Here is a 7,527-nt window from a genome sequence, read left to right as displayed (position 1 = left end):
TCCAGCGCCTCTCTGTAAACCCGGCCCCGCAACCTCAGCTCGAGAAGAAACTTTGGGCCAGCGCCCCGCTCCTTCCCGTGCCCAACCGGACCCTGGGGCGCAGGGTGCGCGGGTTCGCGCCCGCACCAGGCCCCGCGGCCCCCCGGAGCCCACTCACCAGCGCACCAGCTGCCAGCGCTTCTCCCCCGGCGCCCGGCGGCCCGCCATGCCTCGCCCTGCCGCCCGCCCTCTCCACGCCCGCCGCGGGCCACTGGGCGGACGCAAGTCCCGCTGCCGCAGGCCAGTGCCGAGGGCGCGCTCGCGGGCGCGGGGCGCGGCGCGGGTCCGGGCGGGTGGGGCGGACGCGACTCCGCCTGGAACCCGGGCGGTGCGGCCGGCGGCCCTCACCCCCGTGCGGCCGCGGCCCCGCCCCTGGAGCGGGCTGGGGCTGGGGTTGGGGTTGGGGCTGGAGCTGCGCGCTCCTGCGCCGCGGCGGCCGAGGCTACCGCCCGTCCGCTCACTGCCCAGCGGCGCGGGAGAGCCGGGTTTCTTTGGAGCCCTGCGCGGAGTCAGGTTCTCAGAGTTCTACTGCGAGGGAAACCGGACTTCCTGAGCGACGAGGCCTTTCTTCCTTACGACAGCTGCTCTGCGTACCTACAGGTTGTGCGTAGAAAATTAAATCACTCTCAAGACCTAAAATGAAAACTAGTGTGCCCTACAGATTATTAAAATAGTGTAAAGTGACTGTATTTAAAACAGTAGGACATTGGCCCGGCATGCTGCCCCACCCTAGGACCAACTCCATGCAGGCTTCAAGCTACTTCCGCCCCAGGATCGCTTAGGTTCCTGGAGTTGAGCAGAGACCAGCCTGGCCCACAGCTTCGTAAGCACATGCTTCTCAAGGCTAGTTTGAAGCAGCTGAGTTTTAGAAATGTTTATAAATATAGAGGTTGCCTGCACATTACACAATGCCCTCCTAATTCACCTGCCTCCCATACCAGGACAAGCCACATCCTTTGCAGGGGGAAACATTCAGAGAGAATACCTGGCCTCCAGTGTGAAGATCCTGAGAGCTTGCCTACCTCTTAGGGACTGTTGGCCATACCCAGGAGTATTGAAAAAGTTTCCAGGGAAATCCAAAAGCTACTGACATTTGCTATTATATCCATAGGTGCCTTCCCCACTGTTCAACAAAAACCAAGGTTGCATATATCCTAAGAATCCTCACCAAAGCTTTCCAATATGTCTAAAGAAGCGACAGGAAGCAACAGGGGATGAAGAGTGTAAGGAACACAAACACATCACATAAAAAGAAAACAGGGAAGGAGATACAGACAAGGTAGGTTGGCAGCTTGCCTTTGACCTTCAAGTGTACCCTGAGGCTACCAATTGCCTCTGAGCATCCTTTCTTGGGGAGGGGGCAGCAGAGGGAGAGAGAGAATCTTAAGCAGCCTACATCCCCCAGCAGGGAACCCCATGTGGGGCTGAATCTCACAACCCTGAGATCATGACCTGAGCCAAAATTAAGATTTGGACACTTAACCAAATGAGTCACCCAGGTGCCCCTGAGCATCCTTTCTTTAGGTTTTCCCAGTTTAATTAACACAGAAATCAAGGAAACAAACAGAAAGTCCAGAAACATCCCCAGAGATGTGTGTGTGTGTGTGTGTGTGTGTGTGTGTGTGTGTGTGTGATATGTATTTCAAATTGGTGGGGGAAATGGTGATGGGACAATTAGTTAACCATTTATGGGGGTGGATCAAAGTGTCTATTTCACATCACAAAATGTAGTTCAAATGAATTATAAATATAAGTGTACAAATATATATAAAGGACTAGAAAAAATATATACAAAAGTATTTCACTATGTATTAAAGTGGGGGTGGATTTTTTTAAGCTTGACATCAATGTCAGATGCCATAAAGGAAGAAATCAATGGATCTGACCAAAATAAAAATATTTAACCTTAGCAAATCAGAAAAATATGATGGGCAAAATTAAAAGGCAAATGTCATACTTGAATGTTTCTAAAATATATGCCTGTATCTGTACATCCATGTTCATTATTAGTAGCATTATTCACAAAAGTGGAGGGGTGGAAGCAACCCAAGTATCCATGGGTGGATGAGTGGATAAGCAAAATGTGGTACATACATATAACGGAATAGACTTCAGCCTTAAAAAGGAAGGAAATTCTGATACCTGCTACAATAGGGATGAGACACTTGAGGATGTTATGCTAAGTGAAAGAAGCCAGTCACAAAAATACGATACTGTATGATACCACTTACGTGGGGCACCCAGAGTGGTCAACTTTATAGAGACAGAAAGCAGAATGGTGTTTGCTGGGGTCTTGAGTTGGAGAGAGGAAGAATGGACAGTTAGTGTTTAAAGGGCAGAGAGTTTCAGTTCTACAAGATGAAAAGAATCCTGGAAATTGATAGTGGTGATGGTTGCACAACAATGAAAATGTACTTCCTGCCACTGAACTGTATGCTTAAAAACAGTTAAGATAGTAAATTTTAGGGACACCTGGGTGGCTCAGTCAGTTACGCATCTGCCTTTGGCTCACGTCATGATCCCAGAGTCCCAGGATCAAGTCCCGCATGGGGCTCCTCGCTCAGCGGGGAGCCTACTTCTCCCTCTGCCTGCTGCTCTCCCTGCTTGTGCTTGTGTGTGTGCGCGCTCTCTCTCTCTCTCTGTCAAAAAATAAATAAAATCGTTTTTTAAAAAGTAAATTTTATGTTATGTGTATCTTACTACAATAAAAAACTGAAACATTGAAAGTTTTTATTATTAAAGAATAGGACATGATGAACATTCCAATAGAGAAATGAGTGAACATGAACAAACAATTCATGCAAGAAATATAAATAGTACTAGAAATTAAGTACTCGAAAATATAAATGTATTACCATTTTTTATTTGTCAAATTTGGAGCAGCTGGTTTTTGTTATTTTTAATTATCCCACTCAGGGTTTGTATGGAGAAGGGAAGTGGGCAGTCCTAATCATGACTGAAGGAGGAGTACAAATTGGTCCAACTATGGAGCATGGCAATTCGACAGGACTATCAAAAGCCATCAAATGTACATGTCTCTTGACTCAGTAATTTCTCTTTTTGGAATTCATCCTGAGATGATTAAAAATATGAAAACAGGTCCTCTGTAGAAGACAGCATTGTTTACAAACTGGAAACAACACAAAAGTCCAACAGGAGGTTAGTTAAGTAAAGAAGCATGTCCATATGATGGGATATTATATAGCTACTAAGAAAAATTTTTATTGATATGAAAAAATCAATATATATTTTAAAATGAAAAAAATCAGGGGCGCCTGGGTGGTGCAGTTGGTTAAGCATCCAACTCTTGGTTTCAGCTCAGGTTGTGATCTCAAGGTCGTGAGATCGAGCCCTGCATCAGGCTCTGCACTCAGCGAGTAAGCTGCCTAAGACTCTCTCTTCCTCTCCCTCTGCCCCTTTCCACCACACTCTCTCTCTCTCTAAAATAAATCAATAAATCTTTAAAATAAATGAAATGAAAAAATCAGTTACCATAAAGAACTAACATATTAATATATTTGTTAGAAAAAATCTGGAAGAACTATAGGAACATATAAAAAGGTGATTTACATATGGATAGGTGAAGTTATAATGATTTTTATTTTATTCTTTTTCTAATCCATATACCCTATTTTTTCTAAATATGTGCAATAAGAAAAAACACAATGAAAGTCACTTTTCAAATGATTAAGCAACCAAGATATTCATCACATTACTGTTTCTACATTAAAAAGTAGAAACAATCAGGGGCACCTGAATGGCTCAATTGGTTAGAGTGCCTGTCTTCAGCTCAGGTCATGATCCTGGGGTCCTGGGAGTCCTGCATCTGGCTTCCCGCTCACCAAAGACTCCGCTTCTCCCTCTCCCTCTGTCCCTGCCCCGTTCATGCTCAGCTCTCTCTCTCACTCAAATAAATAAATAAATAAATAAATAAAACCTTTTTTTAAAAAAAAAGTAGGAACAACCTGATTATCAAACAATAAGAAAATGGATAGATACATTGTACTGTAGTTTCTGTGTACAGTGGAATTATATTCTGTAGTGGAGAAAAATGTCATGCTATATTGCCAAGTTAAAAAGACTACAGGGGTACCTGGGTGGCTCAGTCTTTTGGGTGTCCAACGCTTGATTTCAGCTCAGGTCTCGATCTCAGGATCTCAGGGTCTTGAGTTCAAGCCCTGTGTTGGGCTCCAGGCTGGGTGTGGCACCTACTTTAAAAAATAATAACAAATAAATAATAAATACAAAGACTACAAAATTAGATATTAAAATTATATCTGATGTTTATATATGCAAGGAAAAAAGAATTTTTTTAATGCCAAATATTACAGTGGGAAACTTATCAGATGCAGAGCTCCGCAGGAAGTGGGACTGGTGCATGGCGGATGCAGTCCCGCAGACAGGTCCTGGTTTTGGACTAGGACTTGGTTTCTCACTTACCTTCCTGAAAAGAAGAATGTGGCCGTTACATTAGCCTTTAGTTCTGGCATGGGATTGGGAATGGCCTACTCCAACTGTCATGATCTCCAGGCTCCATATCTTCTACAAGGAAAACATGTCAAAGAGCAGGTGCAGTGACTTAACCCTGAGAGCATCCCGGTGAGAGGAAAAGAGAACTCATGTCTATTCCTAAGGAATACTGAAGTGCCCAGAGTAAGCTGACATTCTTCTGTAACAATGTTATCAGTAACGCTTTAAACTCCAGCACACTGTTTATATATTTGAAACGAACTCTGTTTCTTGTTTTGTATTTTCTGTCTGGAAATTGCAAGGAGGTGTTCTTAAAATAAATAAACTTAAAATAAGCAGCATAAATGCCAAATGTTAGTTGTTCAGACTGGGAGATATAAATGGACAGTTTTGTTTTCACATATTTGCCTACCTATATTTTTCTACAGTGAATAATGAGAAAAAATATTTTTTTTATTTTTTAAAGATTTTATTTATTTATTTATTTATTTCACAGAGAGGAAGAACACAAGCAGGGGGAGTGGCAGGCAGAGGGAGAGGGAGAAGCATACTCCCTGCTGAGCGAGGAGCCTGATGCAGGACTTGATTCCAGGACCCTGAGATCAGGACCTGAGCCGAAGGCAGACACTTCACTGACTGAGCCACCCAGGTACCCTGAGAAAAAACATTTTTTTTAAATGCATAGGCATTGATTAGCAAATGAAAACATTTACTGATCTTTAGGATATCTCCAAAATATAAGTGAAAAGAGCACAATGCAGAACAGGGTATGGCACTGTATGACTCTATCAGTGTCTTAAAAATAACAAACTGTGTGTGTATATGCATAGAACTTGTTAATAATGGAAAACTTTGGGGAGAAAAGTTGAGGATGGACAGTGAGGAGGTTTTTACTTTTTCAAACATCAACATGTCCTATTTTTTAAAGTGTTTTTAAGAAGTGTCTGTATGTAAAAAATAATAATTATTATTATTATCTGGATAATGTATATAATTCTGTATTATCTGGATGGTAAGATTATAGGTTCTTTATTTTCTTCATTAGAAATTTTTAAAAATCTTTTTTTTATTTTTACAATTTTAGGTAGGCTCTACAGTCAATGTGGAGACCCTGAGATCAAGAGTCGCATGCTCTACGACTGAGCCAGCCAGGCGTCCCAAAAAATCATTTTATTTATTTATTTTTAATTTTATTTATTTATTTACTTACTTACTTATTTTACATAGGCTGCACTCCACACTGGGCATGGGGCTTGAACTCACAATCCTGCGATCAAGACCTGAGCTGAGATGAAGAGTTGGATGTTTAACCAACTCAGTTGGATGCTGAGCCATCCAGGCGACCCCCTAAAAAATCAATTTAAAGTAATAAATCTTCCTTTTTTTAAGATTTTATTTATTTTTTTTGAGAGGGAGAGGGAGTACAAGCAGGGGGAGGATCAGAGGGAGAAGCAGGGTCCCAGCTGAGCAGGGAGACCAATGCGAGACTCGATGCAGGACTTGATTCCAGGGCCCTGAGATCATGCCCTGAGCCAAAGGCAGGCGCTTAAAAGATTGAGCCACCCAGACGCCCCGAGTAATAATTTATTTCTAACAAATAAAAGGCAAAAAGCAACTACAAATAGCCAATTACCTTTAAGAGATTGCAAAACCATAAAGACTACACAGAAACATGAAAAAAATGTTATAATCTAATGTGGTGAAAAAAATCAGATAGTTATGGCATGGAAACAGCTAGGTGAATCATCATGCGTAGGAAAATAGTGGAAGATAATTCACAAAAGTGATACCAGTTGCATTAGGACAGTGGGATTACAGGCACAATTTTGTTACTGCATCCATTTCCCAATATTTCTAAAGTGTAATTCTAATACTTCTCTAATAGAACATATTGAAAAGAACAAGCTGCAGAAAGTGGTACATTTAAGGCAAAATGAAGAGCACCGTGTGCGGTGAAGTCAGTATAAATCCGGGGGCGCCCGGGGGCTCAGTCACTCAAGCACCTGCTTTCAGCTCAGGTCATGATTTTGGGGTCCTGGGATTGAGCACCATGTTGGGCTCCCTGCTTAGCGGGGAGCCTGCTTCTCCCTCTGCCCCTCCTGTCTCTCACGCATTCTCTCTCAAATACACAAATAAAATCTTAAAAAAAAAATAAAAAGCTAATATAAACCTAGGGAAAAAATAAAGGAAAAAGGGAGCCACAGTTACCCCAGATCACCATGGAGTTTGGGAACTAGTTGCCCAAGATCGTGGAAGGTGATCTAAAATGGATGGATTTGAGGGGCGCCTGGGTGGCTCAGTCGTTAAGCGTCTGCCTTCGGCTCATGGTGTGATCCCAGAGTCCTGGGATCAAGCCCCATGTCAGGCTCCTCCGCTGGGAGCCTGCTTCTTCCTCTCCCACTCCCCCTGCTTGTGTTCCCTCTCTCACTGGCTGTCTCTCTGTCAAATAAATAAATAAAATCTTAAAATAATAAAATAAAATAAAATAAAATAAAATAAAATGGATGGATGGATTTGAGATACAGGTAGCAGAACACCTGGGGTTCTAGCATTAGGTATTTGTGCTGCTTATTTTTAATTTATTTTAAGAACGCCTCCTTGCAATTTCAATGATACCTGTTGGGTGAGCTCCTGAGCACTCTGCCCTAGATGGAGGATGATGCAGGCAAGCTTGAGGCAGAGGCGATGTGTCTGATGCCAAATTGTGGCCCAGTACACACACACACACACACACACACACACACACACAGCTCATTCCCGTTGCCATGCTAGTGGTTTAGGAATAATTGAAGACTGACATTCAGGACTGAGACTGCAGGGACCATTTTGTCCAAATCAGGCATTTGGTCACTGAGAAGAGTGCAGCCTTGCTCCAGGTTGATCTTTCATTGGGAAGGTGAGCTTTCTAAGGCTCACCCACGTGATCTCTGGCCAGCTTTCCCATCCTAGAACTTCCTACCCACCATCCCTGTAGCTGCAGAATCCTAAGGGACCCAGGGTGGTGGGTCGTTTTTAGGG

General features: G+C 43.1%; 1 pseudogene; it reads left to right on the top strand.

The window, feature by feature from the left end:
* Nucleotides 1-205: 205 nt before the first annotated feature.
* LOC103667382 lies at nt 206-4,617 on the top strand (annotated as a pseudogene).
* Nucleotides 4,618-7,527: the final 2,910 nt, after the last annotated feature.

This window comes from Ursus maritimus, unplaced genomic scaffold (genome assembly GCF_017311325.1).
Source record: "Ursus maritimus isolate PB19 unplaced genomic scaffold, ASM1731132v1 scaffold_24, whole genome shotgun sequence".
Taxonomy (NCBI): Eukaryota; Metazoa; Chordata; class Mammalia; order Carnivora; family Ursidae; genus Ursus; species Ursus maritimus.
This window is presented reverse-complemented; position numbering and strand designations above follow the sequence as displayed.